The sequence below is a fragment of the Coptis chinensis genome, chromosome 9 (genome assembly GCF_015680905.1).
Source record: "Coptis chinensis isolate HL-2020 chromosome 9, ASM1568090v1, whole genome shotgun sequence".
Lineage (NCBI taxonomy): Eukaryota > Viridiplantae > Streptophyta > Magnoliopsida > Ranunculales > Ranunculaceae > Coptis > Coptis chinensis.
The window spans coordinates 10991897-11013461 of NC_141464.1; positions in this window are offsets into that span (position 1 = coordinate 10991897).

Below are 21565 nucleotides of genomic sequence, written 5' to 3' on the forward strand. Positions count from 1 at the left end.
CCTAACCATTGGGCTTCTCAATGCCCATCATATCAAGAGTCTGAGCCTACTATAGGATATAATAATAATTATGAGCCTCAATTTTTAAATTTTTATAGTGACTCATACAATCAAGAGTTTTCTAGTCATCCATACTATTCATGTAATTCCACCATAACAATCAACCAGCCATTCAGCCTCAACCTAACCCATCACAAGATGCGACATCAACCGAGTCACTCAAACGCCAATAACTATGACTATCAAACACCATACCAACCGGACCCCACACCACCAAGCTTCCCTCGGTAACAACATTCGATGAAATAATGGCCCAAAACAAAATAATACTTCAGAAATAAACCGAACCTAAAGAAACTAGGTTCACCTACGCTAGACATTTCTACCATGCCGAGATCGACACTATTCCCATAACTAACCCGATCAACCTAGTTCACACCTACCCTACATTTCATGAACCATTACCTTCCTAAAAACCTCCCATTAACCATGATATTAACTCCACACCCCACCGGATGAGGAAATTTACGTAGGCGACTCTTTAGGACTAGTTTCGATGACCACTCAAACTTGAGCGATGTCTCCAGGAACTTCCCACTAATCGATCCACCGACGATGAATATAATGATTACACTTTAGAAGATATTTATAAAGGTGTGACGAAGGAAGAATTTGATAACTATTGGCATTCTCGTAATATGGACCCTCCTATTGAGCATGTCCAGGCCTTTGAGTTTGCTAACTGCACTCGGCTGGATGATGTCTCGACACATTCGAATGAGGCCATTAATGATACTTGTAGTGTTTTAGAGGAAGAGGGTGAGGACATGGAGATTAACAATTCAAATCTAAGGCATGAACAAGTTAATGTGAAAGAAAACGAGGAAGTTACATCTTTAGAGCAATGTGAATCTAAATTCAGTTTGGCAGCTGAGGAAATAACAAGGAAAGAAATAGAGGAAAATCTTAAAGATAAAGCCACGAACCACAACCTTGTGGATTCAAATTTAAGCCGGATGTAGAGTTCTTAAGAGCATGTGAGGATCCACCACCCGATGAACCACCAACCAACCACCATCCACCTGAGTTACCACCTCCTATAATCCAACCATCTACCAAACCAAGCCATCCATTCACCCACCATTTAAAAAGGAACCTCGATTTTGCCCTTGAGCCAATTGCCTCAGAGACCCTCTATAATTTTTTCAACCCTCACAGTGAAGAGTGTTTGCCTAGCACACATTCCTATGAGCACACCATGCCGGTAATTGAGAGCCAAGCTTTCACCGAGTATAGGGAAAAACCTAGTTTGTCTTATTTTTCTTCATCTGAGCTTCATGAAAGACATCAGGATCCACATTTCATTCCCTTCTCACCTAAAGTATCGCTAATTCATCTTTTTGGTCATTTCAACTATTTAAAACAACAATCACATGATGGTTTGCATATATTCTTTGATAGGATGCATAAGTTTTCATTCATTCGCTTACATGTTTGCTTCTAATTATACAATATTATTCTATTTCGGGATGCATTTAGTATCATGTTTTTATGGCTAGACCCCCAACTCTTCCGACTATTTGTTTATAGTTGACCACGCATCATCCACTTTATGCCACCCCAGTTTCATGCTTGTTTGGGGGTGTGCACAGTCTAGGGGAATCTGACTTAAAATGACCCCACATTAAGTCTCGAGAATCTGACTTTAAAAGACCCACATTTTAAAACAAATTTTTACAAACCTATTTTCAAAAAAAAATTGTTTGGGGGTGGGGTATTTGGTTTTTCCATTCTTGATCACTCAAATTCCTATTCTTACCCCTACCTCGCTCCCTTGAAGAGTAGCTAGATTTCTTCTTGTTGTTATTTTGATGTTTTTTTTTTATTATTTTTAGTAGATAGGATGTTACGTTGTTAAATTCCGTAGTTAACTTTGAATTTGGTAGTTAAATGTTGTTTGAATTTCTATTTTAATATAATGTGATTCTTTTCAAATTGTGCGCTGTTTTTATTGTTAATCCCACCTTCCCGAATTGTTTGGGGGTGGTATTATTTACTCTAGCATGATTTGTTGTAGGATCCTCCAGTCTAGAAGTTGTTTTGGAGTGAGGGTTGAGAATATTGCCAATATAGGCATATATCTATTAATAGATATTGTGGTAGGATGAAATATCGATGAGTTAGGCAGTTCTATCCTAAATTCAACCTAAAAGATATTAGGATTGTTTTAGAATCAAGAAAATGAGTTGTTTTCGTTTTCGGGTTTGGAAATTTTATTATTTCCGAAAATTGCCGTAAAAAAGCTTTTTGGCAACCGCCAATCCGTTTTAGCAACTTAAAACCTATATAAACTTCATTCATTCTATACTCACAACCCACACTACACCTAACTTCCATCACCCACCTTTCACTCCCACGTTTCCCACGTTTTAGCCTCGATTTCAAACCATCGGCACCTCGAGCGCGTGCGCTGCATTTCCATAGAGGAAGCGCTCCCACTACACTTTTGTCGAAAATTTTGTTCGAGGCGCCAGCAAAGGTAAAGATCGACTTCGGCGCTCAAAACACTGGAATTCTAAAATCAACAGACGACCATGAGTGGAAGCGGAGCTCGCTACGACTTTTGTAAACCAAAGCAAAATTCCAGGTTTTCTACGGTTGTTTCGGTTCATTTGGTACTGTTCCAGGCGTAGTTTTGAGATGACATCTCCTATAATAATACCGAACAGTCTTTTCGATGATTTGTTCCAAAACACTACTTATAGTGTTTGGTTTCATGAGGTGATCACATCGTAGGTAGGGAACCGCTTATGGTTCTTGCTAGAAATTGTTCTTGGACTTGCCATGCCCGCTTTGAAATACAAGACCCATGGTGCTATTAGGTCGATAATATGTATGTCTACACTTATGAGTTTTGCATGAGTCGTATGGGGCGGGCATTTTCCATATCGAGGACCATGGGGAATATAACGTCGCCTTGGTAGCCCGTCCATAAACATAGGAATTGTTATGTTTTGGATCATGCTAAACATTTTAGGGAATGGCGTTTTTTCTTACGTGAATGATGCCACTTGCGCGTTTTCCTTGCTTTAGGCGAGGAACGCTGCTATATGACCTTCCCAAGACCTTAATGTCTAGTTTAGCATGAGCCCATAGCATGAGGCATAAGTATCTTCTTATGCCTATATTAGTTTGTCGTATTATGCTATGTTTCTTCCTCGTTGTTGTGCGTTTCCGCGACCGGGTTGGGGTCGACATTGTGAGACCCCCAATTCTATTATTCGATCTTTCGGTCAATGACTTGGCAAGGGTGGAGGATACAACCTCATCAAGTTGCACCTTACACCCCATCCGACCAAGTGGCGATTAACAGGTTAGCATCCGTAGATGATAAATGGCGGCAAGCTTGGCAAATTATAATGGCATGGCAGGATGCAAAGGAACCTCACTTCTTTATAGAAGAGGAGGATGACAAATAAACACTTGGAGTGGAGGTAAGTTTTTAGTTTCAAGTAGTGTCCGCTTAAGTCCCAAGCAATTTGACTTTTATTAACCCCATAATGGGTGGAACTCTTATCGAGTTGCGTCAGTTTTTATTTCCTATATTAGTATGTTTTAACCTTGTTTTGCGGGTGTTCGAATTTTCACGCGTTTCCATGGTATTTTTCTACCCTCTTTATTTAAATGCTTTGAGGACAAAGCATGCTTCTTCTTGTTTGGGGGGTGGGCATAGAAACACGTGTAATTAAGGCATCTGTTAGGATATAGATATGTATAATATGCATTTGTTTTCAAGTTAAAAATTTCAAAAATATAAATAAATAAGTTATGCTATACACTTAGGGAATATTGGTATTGTTTTCTTTCTACATGCTCTTAACAATCTAGAAGTCTCAATAGCTTTTGCATCGAATAATTGTTAGAAACTTAGGTTAATATGTAGGCAATAATTTTTGCATCTATCAATAAATATATTACATGAGTATCTATGATTGTTAGCGATAAGTTTAAAATCTAGGCTAGAGTACTTATTCTACAAAATCCTGTGAGAATATAGCCTAAAGCCTTATATGAAATTAAACATTCGAGAAATGACACAAGGGGAGAAGTAAAATCCGGATAGAGATATCACACGTCCACTTGCTTGATCACTATGCCATATCCTAAGCGAGAATTTAGGCCCTCTTTGGATCGATATAGCCAGAAATTCAAACCTATGAATTATTTTCCGCTAGTCGCCCCTCTGAGCCTTTCCTTAGCCTTCCATGAACCACAATTCCTTTACCCTGTTACAAAAACAAAACAAAATAAAAAAATATATATAAATCAACCTACCCAATTTAGAATAAGTCTGAGAATAGAATGAGGAAGAAAGAAGAAGAGAAAAACCTGTGTAAACAAAAATTAGTTAGTTGCTTCAGAACATAAAGAAAAGAAGTTTCCATCCAAAGAAAAGAAAAAAATAAAAATAAATAAAAACTCTAAAAAATAAATAAATAAAAGGAATCAAAAGCCAAAGAAAAAGAAAAAAATATGGCTAAGGATGGAAACAAAGTGTAGAAGCAAAAGTAAATAACAAGGTTTTCTCTAGTTACATAATATGAAGACTCTATTATCTCAGACTTGTCCTTTTTGAATATCCATTTCCTTCCTTCTTAAACCATCTCCTAATCCCCATAACACCTAATAAATACCTCTAGCTCAATTAGGAATATGTTAGTTTGATAGTAAGTGGCAGATGTGTTTGATCGACTCCGCTTCCTTGTTGTCATTGAGATTGTAAGGTAAAGTGTGCCCATCACTGTAGAGTAGCTAAACTTAAGTGGAAAAATCAGTGTTGTATCTTGACTATTATTGTGAGAACCTACTTAAGGGCGCTATTCGAAGTTTCGAAAACGGACCTGCTAGACATTTCATAGTATTACTCATTGTATATATGTTTATTATAGATGATTGATTATTATGCATATATTAGCTTAGGTTTTGACTTGCTTATTCTTGTTCATAGCTAGTGAGATGTATAGATAGTTTGGAGCATGAATAAGGAAACAATAGTTTTATTTCTTAGTCGTTGTAGTATAGATGAAGTTTGTGAGTACCTTCACTGGAAAACTCTCACGAGGCTATAACTCATCCACTAGGGAATTCCTAGTGGTTTAAGGCCTTGTTGCAGATATGGTCAATGCAATCGCAAATGAAACGAGTAGTTAGGACTCCATTTTTGGTCACTTATTCTAATTTCTCATATTTGCTTGAGGACAAGCAAAATGCTGTTTGGGGGTGGTTTGATAAGAGCCTAAAATTGTAGTTTTAACCCCTTAACAATCGTACTTTTAGACCAATTATGTGAATAATAAGTAAGAGTTAATACTGATTACGTGTTTTTATGCATTTCAGGCTTCAAAGTCCATTATGTGCAGAAATGTGCCACTTTAGCGAGATAAAGGAGCAAAGGTCGGTTGCTAAGGAGTTCTGTGATTAAAGGCCAATTTCCAAGAAGACAAAGCCTCTGTAAAGCCCGGTCAAAAGATGAAAAGTCAAAGTCCACGCGGGCAGAAACAGTACACAAAGTCAACAAAACTTCCGAAGACCATATCTTTGGACTCAGACCTCGGAATTGGGCCTACCTTATGTCAAAACGACCGGCTCGGAAAGAGATTTCCAATGGTCCAAGCCTTGGCCCAATCAGAGGAGCAAAAGTTGACAAAAAGTCTGTCGAAGTCAACTGTAACTGAAGAAGCCTTTTTGGACTGAAAGAATTGGGTTTTGGGCCTGATTCTCTGGCCCAAAACATGGATCCAAGCCCATGCACGATTTTTGAATCTGAACATATAAAAACCAAAGCTTAGCTCTTTGTTAAGGGTAGATAGTTAGGTTAGAAAATAAATTAGGTTAGGATAAGAAAAGTAGCCATTAAACCTTAGTTCTAGATCTAGTTTTACATTAATTAATTAGTTTTTATTCTTGCTTTAAATTTAGTATTAAATTATTGTTATTGCTATTCATTAGATAAATAAAGTTAATTAGTTCTCCATAATCTAGTTTCATTTTCATTTATTTATTAGCTTAAATCCTTAGATTTACTTATTTGTCATTATTAGTTTAATTCATTATTGCATGAGTAGTTTGAATTGAGTTTAAACAAGTAAAGTTCAAATCTTTATATTATGTCTTGTTTAGATTCCATGAGAAATGATAGTTTAATGACTCTAGGCTAACCCTCCATTAGAGGGTTGAGGAAGCCTTGAAGAAAACTTGATTTTGTTAGCTTAGAATTTGTCCCGATAATCTATTCAATTCTAGAAGTAATTAGTTCACCATGAGAATGGGTTTAATGCTTCACATGCTAGTTATTACTTGGTAGAGATTGCCATGAATAGTTAGGGATTAGATTTACCAATTGTTATGCGATAGCATTTCAATTTGGAGTCTGGACAGATTCTTGGTTAGTAGATTAAGTAGAGTTAAAGGCGGAATCAATCCCCTAATTCCTTATCATAGAGTCCAGTTAGTATTTCAGAGTTGAATTATCGTATCTTGTTAGTATAAATTGAATCCGTAGTATAATCATAGAATAGATATTTCATATAACACATTACTCTCACCATTGTTCTTTGTGTTTGTTCAATTGAATTTGTTTAAGTCTTGAGAGTTAAGAGTGGAACAATTTCGTACTCTATATATTGCATGAATATATATGTGAGAGTAGGAAATAAATTATTGATACCGTAAGAATAAGGTTAGAGTAATCTAATTGAGTTTTTTCGGGTTATCACATTCCTACCAATTCATAACTAGCATGTGAACGATTAAACCCATTCTCATGGTGAACTAATCGTTTCTAGAGTGGAAAGTAAATTACGACGAATCTACGATATTCGGAATCAAGCTTCATCAAGGCTTCTCAACCCCCTCTAATGGAGGTTTAGCCGAGAATCATTACTCAATCATTTCCGATTACATTTAAACTAAACATGATATAAAGAATTGAAATTTACTTAATTAAACAATAATGAAATCTAATTTAATGACTCAAATGAAATAAAGACAGGAATTGAAATTAGATCTAGAAATGGAAATGACAAAATCGAAATTTAACAACTAGCTATTTTATTAATCAAACTAATTAAGAGTAATGATTCTAATAGTTTAATCTAAAACAAGAATTGGATTTGAAATTAACTTAATTAAAACAATTAAATCTAGATCTAGAAGCTATTCTAATGGCTACTTTCTATTCTAAGCTCCTTTATTTTACTAACCTAAAAATCTACTATTCTCTACTAAAAAATCTACTCTCCACAAAGAGCTAAGCTTTTGTTTTTATACTTTCAGATCCAAAAATCGTGCATGGGCTTGGAGCCATGTTTTGGGCCAGAGAATCAGGCCCAAAACCCAATTCTTTCAGTCCAAAAAGGCCTCTTCAGCTGCAGTTGGCTTCAACAGACTTTTCGTCCACTTCTGCTCCTCTTATTGGATCAAGGCTTAGACCATTGGAAAGCTCTTTCCGAGCCGGTCGTTTTGACATAAGGTAGGCCCCATTCCGAGGTCTGAGTCCAAAGATATGGCCTTCGGAAGTTCTCTGACTTGTGTCTTTTTTACGCCAAGCGTCGACTTTTCAGCTTTTGACCGGGCTTTTGGAAAGGCTTTGTTTTCTAGAAACTTGGCCTTTAATCACAGGACTCCTTAGTAACCGACCTTTGCTCCTTTATCTCGCTAAAGTGGCACATTTCTGCACATAATGGACTTTGAAACCTGAAATGCATAAAAAACACGTAATCAGTGTTAACTCTTAATTATTACTCACGTAATTGGTCTAAAGGTATGTGCATTCTGAGGGTTAAAACTACAGTTTTGGGCTCTTATCAAACCACCCCCCCCAAACAGCATTTTACTTGTCCTCAAGCAAAGATGAGAAATTAGAATAAGTGACCAAAAATGGAGTCCTAACTACTACTTTTTATTTGAGTCGCGATTGCATTGACCATATGCAACAAGGCCTTAAACCACTAGGAATTCCCTAGTGGACGAGTTATAGCCTCGTGAGAGTTTTCCAAATGAAGGTACTCACAAACTTCATCTATACTACAACGACTAAGAAATAAAACTATTGTTTCCTTATTCATGCTCCAAACTATCTATACATCTCACTAGCTATGAACAAGAATAAGCAAGTCAAAACCTAAGCTAATATATGCATAATAATCAATCATCTATAATAAACATATATACAATGAGTAATACTATGAAATGTCTAGCGGTCCATTTTGAAACTCTCGAATAGCGTCCTTAAGTAGGTTCTCACAATAATAGTCAAGATACAACACTCTGATTTTTCCACTCAAGTTTAGCTACTCTAGTGCGCAGTGGGCACACTTTACCTTACAATCTCAATGACAACAAGGAAGCCGGAGTCGATCAAACACATCTGCCACTTATTACCACACTAGCCTATTCCTAATTCCTAATTTTAGAGGTCTTTATTAGGTGTTCATGGGGATTAGGAGATGGGTTAAGAAGGAAGGAAATGGATATTCAAAAAGGACAAGTCTGAGATAATAGAGTCTTCATATTACGTAACTAGAGAAAACCTTGTTATTTACTTTTGCTTCTACACTTTGTTTCCATCCTTAGCCATATTTTTTTCTTTTTCTTTTATTTTTTTTTCCTTTGGCTTTTGACTCCCTTTTATTCTATTTTTGGAGTTTTTATTTTATTTCTATTTTTATTTTTCTTTTCCTTCGATGGAAACTTCTTTTCTTTATTTTCTGAAGCAATTAACTAACTTTTGTTTACACAGGTTTTTGTCTTCTTCTTTCCTCCTCATTCTATTCTCAGACTTATTCTAAATTGGGTGGGTTGAATTATTATTATTATTTTTTTATTTTGTTTTGTTTTTGTAACAGGGTAAAGGATTTGTGGTTTATGGAAGGCTAAAGAAAGGCTCGAGGGGCTTACTAGCGGAAAATAATTCATAGGTTTGAATTTCTGCTATATCGATCCAAAAAGGGCCTAAATTCTCGCTTAGGATATGGCATAGTGATCAAGCAAGTGGACGTGTGATTTCTCTATCCGATTTTATTTCTCCCTTGTGTCATTTCTCAAATGTTTAAACTCATATAAGGATTTAGGCTATATTCTCACAGGATTTGTAGAATAAGTACTCTAGCCTAGATTTCAGAAACTTACTGCTAACAATCATAGATACTCATGTAATATATTTATAGATAGATGCAAAGATTATTACCTATATATTAACCTAAGTTTCTAACAATTATTCTGATGCAACAGCTACGTGAGACTTCTAGATTGTTAAGAGCATGGAGAAAGAAACAATACCAATATTCCTAAGTGTATAGCATGAACTTATTTATTTATATTTTTGAATTTTTAAAATTTTAACTAGAAATAAATGCATATTATACATATCTATATCCTAACAGATGCCTTAATTACATGTGTTTCTATGCCCCCTCCAAACAAAAAGCATGCTTTGTCCTCAAAGCAATTAAATAAAGAGGGTAGGAAAAATACCATTGAAACGCCGTGAAATTCGGAACTTCGTAAAACAAGGTTAGAACGTACTAATATAGGAAATAAAACTGACACAACTCTATACGAGTTCTACCCATTATGGGGTTAACAAGAATGAAATTGCTTGGGACATAAGCAGACACTAACTAGAATGAAAACTTACCTTATCCCCCCGCATTACTCGTCATCTTCCTAATTCTCTTCTTCCATAAAGAAGTGAGGTTCCTTCGCGTCCTGCCATGCCTTGATAATTTGCTAGGCTTCCCGCCATTTATCATCTTTTATTGCTAACCTATTAAGAGCCACTTGGTCTGACGGGGTATAGGGTGCAACCAGATGAGGTTGTATCCTCCACCCTTGCCAAGTCATTGCACGGAAAGATCGAATAATACTATTGGTGGGTCGTATAGTGTCGACCGTAATCCAATCTGTGAAGCATGTACAAAAAATAGGAAAGAAACATAGCATAATACGAGAAACTAGAACGGGCATAAGAAGGTACTTATGCCTCATGCTATGGGATCAAGCTAAACTAGACATCAAGGTTCGGGGAATGTCATGACACATATGTCCCGTGGCTAAAGCAAGGAAGATGCTGCAAGTGGCATCATTCACAGAAGAAAAACGCCATTCCCCTAAAATGTTTAGCATGATCCAAAACATAACAGTTCCTATGTTCATGGACAGGCTACCAAAGGCGACGTTATATTCCCTTGGTCCTCAATACGAAAATGCCCGCGCCATACGACTCATGCAAAACTTCGTAAGTGTAGACATACATATTATCGACCAATAGCACCATGGGTCTTGTATTTCAGCGGCATAGCCAGTCCAAGAACAAATGCTAGCAAGAACACGGTAATTTCCATTGGTTCATTATCAATGTTGATGGAGAACACTTGTTCTCCATCCGGTCTTTCAAAGAAAATGCAGTTATCGTAAAAATAAGATGCTAGAGTCGAGAATAAAGTGCATCCGGTCTTACCATAAAACGGCTCCCAAGCGAATGTGATAAACCCGCTTCACAAAACCAAGCACCATAAGTAGTGCTTTGGGACAAATCTTCGAAAGACTGTTCGGTATCAATGTTGGAGATGTCATCTCAAAATTATGCTTTGGAATAGCTGCGAATGATCCGGATACTACGCATCGAAAAACTGGAAATTTCGGTCCACGGAAGTCGGTGCCGAAAAGGCTCGATAGAAGCTTGGCGAAATTCTGAAGAAATTGAAATTTCCAGTGTTGGAGCACGGTCGCGGCTTGAAGCGGGCCTTCGACAAAAAACTCAGAAAAAATATCAGAGGCGAGAGTCGCCGAAGTTGGCGTAAACTTCGGAAAATGAGTCGAAATGAGGGAATCGCGGGAGTGAAAGGTGAGTGATGGAGTTTAGGTGTAGTGTGAGTTGTGAGGATAGATTGTATCACGCTTATATAGTTTAAAGTTGCTAAAATGGATCGGGAAGTTGCCAAAACTAATTCACGGCGGTTTCGAAAATCCTAAAATTTCCAAACCAAAACGAAACAACTCATATCCTTGATTCTAATTCAAACCCAGTATCTTTTAGGTTGATTTTATGATAGAATGTACCTATTTAATCTAGATTTCATCCTACAATGATACTCAATCATAGATATGCCTAAACGGCCATATTTTCACCTTGACTCCGCAATAAATTCTAACACGAGGGTTATAAAAATAATGCTTGAATTGATAAAACCACCCCCAAACAAGTTGGGAAGGTGGGATCAATATGAAACAACCACGCATACTGAAAATAACCCCTTATATTAAAATTTTCATTCGGAGTACATTACACTACAAAATTCAAATTACGGAAATAAACTTGCATTAAAATAAATAACAATAATGAAATTACAAATAAAACATAAAACATCAAACTATACTATCCCTAGCTACTCCGGAACTGGTGGCGGAGGGAACATGCTCTGGAGACTGCTCCTGAGCTCCTGAAGAGCCAGCACCATTCGTCCTTCGGCGACGACGCTCGTGCCTGGATGGTGTGTCCTCAGAAGGAGAGTCCCCGTGAGGTGGGAATCGTGTCAGCATCTCGTCCCGGAACTGGCTTCTTAGCTCAGCCATCGTTCCCATCTCATTCTCCTCTCCTCTCTCCCTCTAGTGCGGAGCTCGAAGTTGTGATGCATCGTTGCCTGTTGAGTCCGGAGGTCTTCACAGATAGTGTTAAGCGAACGCATGCCTCGATGGATCACAGCCATGCGTTCTGCATCTGTCCAGCACCTCTCCAAGGCATCCGCGTCAAAACAGGTCAAGTCCTCCTCATCCTCGGAGGCATCCTGATGTCCCCCAGCCTCCTCGGCATTCTCAGCTCCTCCATCCTCTTCTTCTTCTTCTCTATCCTCAGCCAATCTCCAAACCCGTTGGACACACTCCTTATAGTGATGTATGTCCGATCGATCGCTGGTCTCTCCGACTTGAGCATGATCTTTGTTATCAACACGGGGAGAGGGGCAACATACCTCCCTACTCCCCTAATCATGCTCAAGAAAACTCTAAGATCAGAAGTCATACTTCCGCTCTGGAGTATCCATAAGATATGGAGGCGATTCGGGCCGATATCGCGACCTTCCCTTCCCTCGGGCGTTCCGACCAATCCACCGGGCTGTAGCCACCGGTTGGTCCTAAAGGAAGCTTGTCGAACACAATCACGATCTTGCATTGTAGTCCCCTCCAATAACTGTCTCGTGCATCAATGGCTCTACCCCATTATCTTTGGGACTCTGCGAGGTGACATCGGATGGATTCTAGGCGGAATGCCTAGAATCTCGATAACAACCGATCGTCACTTCCTTCCGCCTCTTCGCTACCACAACAAAATCCTAGTCCCTTCCAACTCCCTCAGTATCATAGAACCGTCCGGACTAAGTCCTCGTGGTAATAGGCTTCAGTCGAGTACCACAAGCTATTCCAGTCTCGTGATCATCTCGTCACCATAAAAAGCGGTAGCGAAGTGGTCGGCGGTAAAAGCTTGCTCCGCAAAATTCGGGCGTTGTTGAGCCATTGGAAGTTTGGAATGTAGTGGGGGTTTAAATGTGATGTAGTGGTGGGATTTTAATCGACCCGGTTGAAGCAACAGTGGTGGTGGTGGAGTGGTGGCGCAGCACCAAAATTTTGAATTTTCGGTGGTTTTAGTGATGTAAATCGGTGGGAGTGGTGGTGGTGGTGTTTGGAGTCGATTTGGGTTGGGATTTGATTTTGGGCGTGGGTTCAATTCTCGTTTTCTTTTTATTTTGATTTTGTTTTTTTTTAGGTTTTTGGAGCTTGGCGTTAATGGCGGAATGGAGAAGAAGATCGCGAGTGCTACTAAAGGTAAGGGCGCGGTCGCGCTGTAGGTGGGCGCGGGTTGGGCCCAAGCCCAAAATCGAAATTTGTGATTTTTTTCAATTTTTCGCGAAACTTCAAATCAAAATTGTCGCTTCGTTACCGGTCCGATTTTTGCGAATGAGATATGGAAATGATCAGGAGAGAATTTCCAATCCAATGATCCATAAAACACTCTATTCCAACCGTGGATGACATATAAGATAGTGGAAAACGCCTACCGAAAGTGCGTGCATGACGTCGTTATCACGAACAATTGAACTCTAAATTCATGGATTATGTCAACCCGAATCGTAATACAATAAAACGGCCTAAGCAACTCTAATGGGACATAAATATTTAGTGCGGAAACATTTAACACCCCACCCCCAAACAAATTTTTACAACGAAGCTTAGAAAATTTGTTTTAGCGATGGTCTTTTAAAGTCGATTCGAGACTTCCTAGGTTACTATGCTTATTCTTTATATATATATATATATATATATATATATATATATATATATATATATATATATATATATATTTTAAAAAAATAAAAACAATAAACAATAAAGACATAATTCACCCCATAGAGAAACATGACTCAAAAAATCCGAGAAAACATGCAAGAGTGGAAAACGTGAATTATGTTTAAACGTGGACTTAGGATCCGGTACTTACAGCCACACACTCCATAGGGAGGGCCCGGTTACCTTAATGGTGCACTCACCAATATATGGAAATGAAAGGAAATGCACCAACCACAAAAGTTGAGTGGTTTATAGTCGGATACTTTCGAGACTTTATCTAGGCGTATGTATGAACATGCAGGTTTATCATATATCAACAACCGAAATAATTGTGGATCATTCCATAAATAAATATCCCAGAAAACATATCCAAACACAATCAAGCACCAAGATTTCCCATGACTCAACCTAGTGAAATGAAAGCGAAGTCGGATAACCTTATTATGTAACCTATCATGCACCTTATTTTTCATTTTTGAATGAGTGGGTGTTCTAGTAAATAAGGGTGGAAAAGTGAATGGTTGTGAAGAATATGGTGGATATGGATAAGTTGTAGAAAGACAGCCTTTAAACAATGAGGATGTGGTTTTAGCACAAAACTCATTCATTGTGTATGTAGGGACTGTCTCAATTCTGAAAATGAAGGTGTCAAGTGGTTTGTCCTTCTATAGTATTTGTTTACTAGGTAGATTTAAAAAATTATGGAGCACGGGAGAAACAAAAGGATCGAGTGCAAACTCGAGATTCCTTTGAAAGGGTGGAAGGAGGGGAATCGAGGTGGATGTTGTGCAAAGTAGTTCTTGATAGGGTGATTCATCACCTTCTCGAAGAAACTCATCGAATTGCTCATCTAGATTGGTCATATCCTCGTTACTATGATAGTCCTCTACATCTTTGAGAAAGTCATCTATCTCATCCTCATCCGTAATATGTGTATCGACTAGTGTAGGGATGGAAATGTTGGAGTCTGAACTTCCAAAGGAAAGAAATTTGGGCATATGATTATCAGGGAACGTGTTGTTGAAATAATCTCGAGCAACGCTCTCGATCATGCTAACCTCTCCATCCATAGACGAATCGGGTAACTGTGTCTTTGTTTTAAAAACATTGACTTCAACAACAAGATAGCCAAAAGACATGGACATTGAACCATCAGCGGCAATTAATGAGCGCGTTGGCGGTTGCGAGAAAAGGTAAGCCCTAAAATGATCGGACACCAGTCGTTAACGACTTCGGTATCGAGGATGACAAAATCAACCGGATAGTAAAAATCCTGAATTTTTACCAGAACATTTTCGGCGACACCCTTAGGATACTTAATAGACCGATCAGCTAATTACAACGTCATTCTAGTGGGTTGCATCTCGTCTAGACCTATTTGTCTATACAAATAAAAGCGGGGAGTAAGTTGACACTAGCCCCCAAGTCTAATAACGGTTAGTCAGTATAAGAATCTCCTAAGGTGCATTATCTGATGGGGCGACCGGGGTCCTTGTACTTAACAATTCCATTATGTTCGATAGAGTTGGGAATTGTTACGTTAAAAAAGCGCCTTTTGGTATATTGGTCTTACGCCTAGTAGTACACAATTCCTTAAGAAACTTCTCATGGTGTGGTAGCTTTTTATAGCTTCGAGGAAGGGAAGGTTTATAGTTAGATTCTTGAAAACATCCCTAATCTCCTCGTAATTTGTATCCCTAGTTAACATGGCTAATTTTTGTGGAAGCGGTGGTTTCGCGTCTATATTTAGCAATGGTATTACCCGGGTGTTTAACCGTGGCTTCCTGTTTCTTAGGTTGTGTTGAACCGGTACCTCTACGATGGTAGGCTCTTGGAGTTTCTATTTCGGTATCTAGTAATATAGCGGTGTAGGGACTCTTGGTGGGGTAATTATAGGCATAGTTACTTTGTTATCAACCATTCTGCCGTAAGCGGAGGTGGTGATGGCCTTTAGCTCACCTACATTTTCATACTCGTTACTAGTATTATCGGTTACCTCAAAGGCTGTATTTGTTGTTTTAGGATTAGGTATTTAGTTACACGAAACACACCTTTGGGTTGGGCTTTATCTTGAGCCAACCGCTTTGTTTGGTTAAATTATTAACGGATTGTAGAAGTTTGTTGGTTAGATTGAGCCATGGTTTGGAAAAGTTTTTGGCTCACTTGTATGAAGGTGTCAAGACGATCCGGTTGTGTGGGTGTAGTAGTCACGGGTGGTGTGGCTGGAACTATTTCACGTGAATTATTTATGGGTGGATTTTGATAGTTATTATTTACCGGAACGATACCTCTATTAGCATTATAATTATTATAATTACCTTGACTTTGTGCTTGACCTTGTCGAGTTTGCGCTTGGTTGTTATAATTATTAAAATTCCCCTGACCCTGTCCTTGTCGTAGTGGGGCTTGGTTAAAGTTGTGCGTAGGCCTAACATATTGGTTATTGTACCCTTGAGGTGTGACGTTTTGGTTATTTCTCCAACCGAAGTTGGGATTTTGTCTCCAAGGGGCGTTAGGTTCACTATTAATGGAACAAGCCTGTTCATAGGCTATAGGGCGGTGATTAAGTCGGGATGCTTTCGGGCTCAACCGAAACTACATGGATTTGAATTTACATTCATGACGGGATTGGCTTTTGTTGTACAGAAATGGCCTCTACCTTTTTGTGAGGGATTCAATTAGAGTTTTAAGCTCGGGGATCTGATTTAACCTCAAACATCTTGGTAGCCTTAATCTGTTGAAGAAGAACTAGCGAGCGGGAGTAATCGTCACTACCCCCAGTTGTTATTTAAACTTAGTTTGGTCCTCTAAAAATTTATAAGCCTCCGAAGCTCCTTTGCTTAAGAAACTACCCCATTCATTATGTCAAGGACTTCTTTATGGTGGTGTAGAAGTCCTTTGAAAAAGGCACGAACTAACGTGTCTTTAAGCTAAGTTATGATGTGGACACTCTATAAGGAGATCGGTGAAAGCGATTCCAAGCCTCCGAAAATGTTTCATGAGGATTTTGTCGAAAAGAAATGAATCTTGGAAAGCATCTCATCCGTCTTTAGGGGTGGGTAAAATGTTCCATAAACAATGAACAAGTTTAGCCCACGAGTCCACGTAATTAGGCGCGTTAGGCGCTTAACCAAGACGCCTTTATCGGGCTAAGGTGAAAGGGAATACCCTTAATTTAATTTGTTCCGCACCAACCGTAGGATGGTGGAATGTTGTTAGGACTTGTTCAATCCTCGCGTGTGCCGATAAGGTTTTTCATGGTCTAATCCATGAAAAGCGGGTAACAAATTAAAATATTTGGGGATTCGAAATCCCCGGTGGAGTCTGCTAGAACGATGCCCGATTTGGGGCTATCGCTCAAGGCTTTGTAGAAGTCGAGAGAGGCCTCTCTTCTTCGTCCGGCATTGTGTCGGTGATGTGTGTGAAATAGTAGCTAGAGGTGTAGTGGGTGGTATACTAGATAGACTTGTTTGTTGGCGTTGTTGTGTAATTACGTTCGGTGTTTTTGTTCGCCGGACCTTAATCTCATACAAGGATAAAACCAAACTTAGCTAAACACATCAACACTCCAAACAATTCGATATACTAGTATAAACCTCTAACGGGAGATCACGAGGTGTGGAAGAAAGGAATACCTGATTAAGTCCTTGCTTCGCTTATGAATAGCGTCTTGTTTACCTTTGTTCGGTGTATATAGCGAGGTTAGAACACACCGAAAATATGAAAAGATCAAAGTTCAATCAAAACCGCCAAAATCCGAAAATTTTTGTTAAGAGAATTGGCCGTCATAGAGGTCGTTGATTAGTGGTGTATTTTAAATTCCAGAGTTGAAGGGCGGGTCGCTCCCACATGGGGCGGTCGCTTCGAGGTCCAAATGAGTTAGGGCGGTCGCTCAAAGGAAGATGCTGCCTAAAGTGTAATTTTTACCCGAATTTTCAACTCAAAATGGACAACCACGGTATGAATCAAACAAGGGTGGGTGGGTGTAATGGGACTTTAAGAACAGTACTAACACTACGAAAACAATACGAAAGTGAAACTAAGATGGCAGCGGCGCCATTTGATAAAAGGATAAAATTGAATAGTCTACCTACGAAATGAACGATGAACTCAAAACGTAAGTAAACTAAAACTAATCTTATGATGCTTATATTTATCAAAAATTCTACTCTCAACTCTATTGAGATATAGTGGAGTAGAGTGATTCGTTCCACTCTTAGTCCTTCCACATGCTATGTTCTCACGTGTTCGTACTATCTACTTAAAGTCTAATGAGAGATTTACGAAAATAACAACTAGACTGCGATGCAACTACCCACGAAATGCAACTAGTCGACGATGGGGATAACTAAGGGAATGCTACGTTGATTCGATGATAAGGAGTTAGAGGGGGATTGATTCGACCTTAACTCGACTTAATCCTATTAATGACGAATCGTCGTAATCCGAATTGAACTGCTTCGCAGAACAATTGGTTCTTCCTAATCCCTAATTACACATGGCATTCCTACCAATTCATAACTAGCATGTGAACGATTAAACCCATTCTCATGGTGAACTAATCGTTTCTAGAGTGGAAAGGAAATTACGACGAATCTACGATATTCGGAATCAAGCTTCATCAAGGCTTCTCAACCCCCTCTAATGGAGGTTTAGCCGAGAATCATTACGCAATCATTTCCGATTACATTTAAACTAAACATGATATAAAGAATTGAAATTTACTTAATTAAACAATAATGAAATCTAATTTAATGACTCAAATGAAATAAGGACAGGAATTGAAATTAGATCTAGAAATGGAAATGGCAAAATCGAAATTTAACAACTAGCTATTTTATTAATCAAACTAATTAAGAGTAATGATTCTAATAGTTTAATCTAAAACAAGAATTGGATTTGAAATTAAACTTAATTAAAACAATTAAATCTAGATCTAGAAGCTATTATAATGGCTACTTTCTATTCTAAGCTCCTTTATTTTCTAACCTAAAAATCTACTATTCTCTACTAAAAAATTCTACTCTCCACAAAGAGCTAAGCTTTTGTTTTTATACTTTCAGATCAAAAAATCGTGCATGGGCTTGGAGCCATGTTTTGGGCCAGAGAATCAGGCCCAAAACCCAATTCTTTCAGTCCAAAAAGGCCTCTTCAGCTGTAGTTGTCTTCAACAGACTTTTCGTCTACTTTTGCTCCTCTGATTGGATCAAGGCTTAAACCATTGGAAAGCTCTTTCCGAGCTAGTCGTTTTGACATAAGGTAGGCCCCATTCCGAGGTCTGAGTCCAAAGATATGGCCTTCGGAAGTTCTGCTGACTTGTGTCTTTGTTTTACGCGTCGACGACTTTCAGCTTTTGACCGGGCTTTTGGAAAGGCTTTGTCTTCTAGAAACTTGGCCTTTAATCACGGAACTCCTTAGTAACCGACCTTTGCTCCTTTATCTCGCTAAAGTGGCACATTTCTGCACATAATGGACTTTGAAACCTGAAATGCATAAAAACACGTGTCGTGTTAACTCTTAATTATTACTCACGTAATTGGTCTAAAAAGGTATGTACATTCTGGGGTTAAAACTACAGTTTTGGGCTCTTATCGGGGACTCACAGGTTTTATTGGGATTTGAAGTATGTCGGAGATCATTTCCTTATTCAATTCCAATCGTTGTCCATAGGCATTGAAGTAGAATTTTCCATCTTCATATCCGCTAAATTGGTAGAACATCAAAACCAATTCTCGAGAATAACTAGCTGCTGAATGATATAGAAGAGGCGTCCATCCGCGACGTATGATTTCGGTGTCAAAATAAGGAGAAAACCGGCCTTCTTCGAAAGTTTTTAGGTAGTCTTTCTCTGCCGTTATTTTTCTTGGTTGAGCCATTACTGAAGGAAGGATAGTGAAAATTGTATGAATAAGAATGGCTTAAAAAGAAGAGATTTATAGGCAATCTATGAGGCTATACCAATCTGGAGTCCAAGTGTATTTAATGACCCATGTGATTATGAACAGCATTATAGGGGATCCACAGTAAGTCTTTGTCATGTCAGATATCCAAATACAATTAATGAGATGGTTTAATGTTTAGAAAATACGGAGGGAAGTTTCACGGGGTAGTTAAACTTACACGTAATTTCGAAATGATGATCATAACTTCGGTAATAGAATATGGATAGAATAATCGAAATGTGTGTGACATGTGTTATGTGTACCTTGTAAGCGTCTTGCGATTTTCTCTGAACACTATGTGTATCCATTAATTATTTTGGTGAGTTTTGGATGGCCTTTCTTTGTTATGGTTTGTTTATTTATTTACTTATTATTATTATTATTATTATTATTATTTTTATTTTTTATTATTATTATTATTATTATTTATTTTGAGAGGAAAAGACAACTAATATACACAAATATTTAATCTGGAACTTCTCCAATTAATCGTAACCGTAGAAAATGTGGGAGAATTATTTAACACACCATACTAATATACAAAAAAAATCAGAAAAAAAAAAAAAAAAAAAAAAAACTACATAGATCTAGATGTTCTGGATCATGTTGTGCATGAGTGACAAGAGAATAATGATAAACACTGTTATCGCGATTAATGTGATAGCCCATTCGCGTTGCTCCTTTTCCCATCGCTCTAGTTTATTCATTATGTTCAAGAAATTGAAAATTTGTGAAAAAGAATGTGTGAAGAGTGAGAGAAGGGAATGAGTGAAAGTGGAAAGGAGAGTTGTATTTATAACTTGATTTCTGACCGTTGGGCATCTGACCGTTTGGATCAGTCCGTTGGGTTCTAACCGTTGGGCTTTGAGAGTAGGCCCAATGAATCAATGAGCAAACTCATATTTTTGAAGTACTATATTCGCATAAATAATTTCTCATTCAAACTGTCTGGAGATACAAAATTATGAGAAATCAACCGATATATAATAATTTAGCGATAAAAATAAAAATGCAATGCATAAGGGAAATAAATGACATAGTCATTTCTAAACCAAAGGAAATAAACAGCTACTGTGAATCCTCCGGGTTAGCAGAAGATGAACCCGGGTTTCTACGTCTTCGGCCACGACGAACTTCAGGCTGAGCTGACTGGTCTTGAATGTGGCCTATAGACTGTAGCAACTAATCTTGGAATTGCTGCTGATTTGCCATCATCATTCTCTGGAATTGGCCTTGGCGATTTCTCATTTCTTGCTGGAATTCATTCTGGGAAGTAATCATCTCTTCCTGGCGAAGAAACATCCTGCGCATACTAGAATTCATGTTCCTCAAGGCATCCATAGGAGTATTGATTCGGCGCATGGTATCTTCATTAAAACAGTCTGGTGGTGAAGGAGGAGGAGGAGGTACGTTATCATGCTCAATGTCATCTCTAGCTACTGGGTCCCAATGGTCTAAAACACAAGTCTCAAAAATTCCAAAATTCTCGAAAGACCTTGTTTCAATGAAAGGAGTAGCAGACTGGAACCCTAAGTTAAGCATAAGCCGAAAGTAACAAGTATAGCAAGAGTAGCTGACCTATTTGACGCTGTAAGTAAGAATATGGCCCGAAATGGACCATCAGAAATCGTGCTTCCTCTCTGTAGGATCCACAAAGCAGGTGCAAGAAAGTCTTGTTCACGTCAGACGTCTTTGAAGTTCCAATGACGTTGTGTGCCAGCCATTGAGTGACGGCTAATTGGTTACGTCTGAGCGAATGCTGGTACACGCAGTTCGAGCCAGTGTTGTACTCCCCCTCGAGAAGCGTGTCAAACATCAAATCCCTCGGGTGGGATACTCGACAATAACGAGTATCGGGCTATCGAGTTAATCGGAATCTGCGGTATTCAAATCAACTCCGGCGTGAGTTCACGTTCCATCCCATCCGCCCGTAATCCAAAATTCGTCACCCGGAAACCTCCATTGTTATAAAATTTCAACACCAATTCTTGAATATTGAGCTGGGATTCGATGCAATAGATATTCCCACTCTCTACTAGCAATTTCCTCGAAAAATGGGTGAAACATCCCGAATTATAGAGATTTGTGAAATTTCTCTCAACTGTAATTCTTCTTCGTGCTGCCATAGCGGTGTAAATTAAGTTTTGATGGTGCAAATAGCAAGAGGAGGTGGAGGAGGTGGTGCTTTGGAGGAAGGGGTTGAGTTTGGTGGAGTTTGGCCA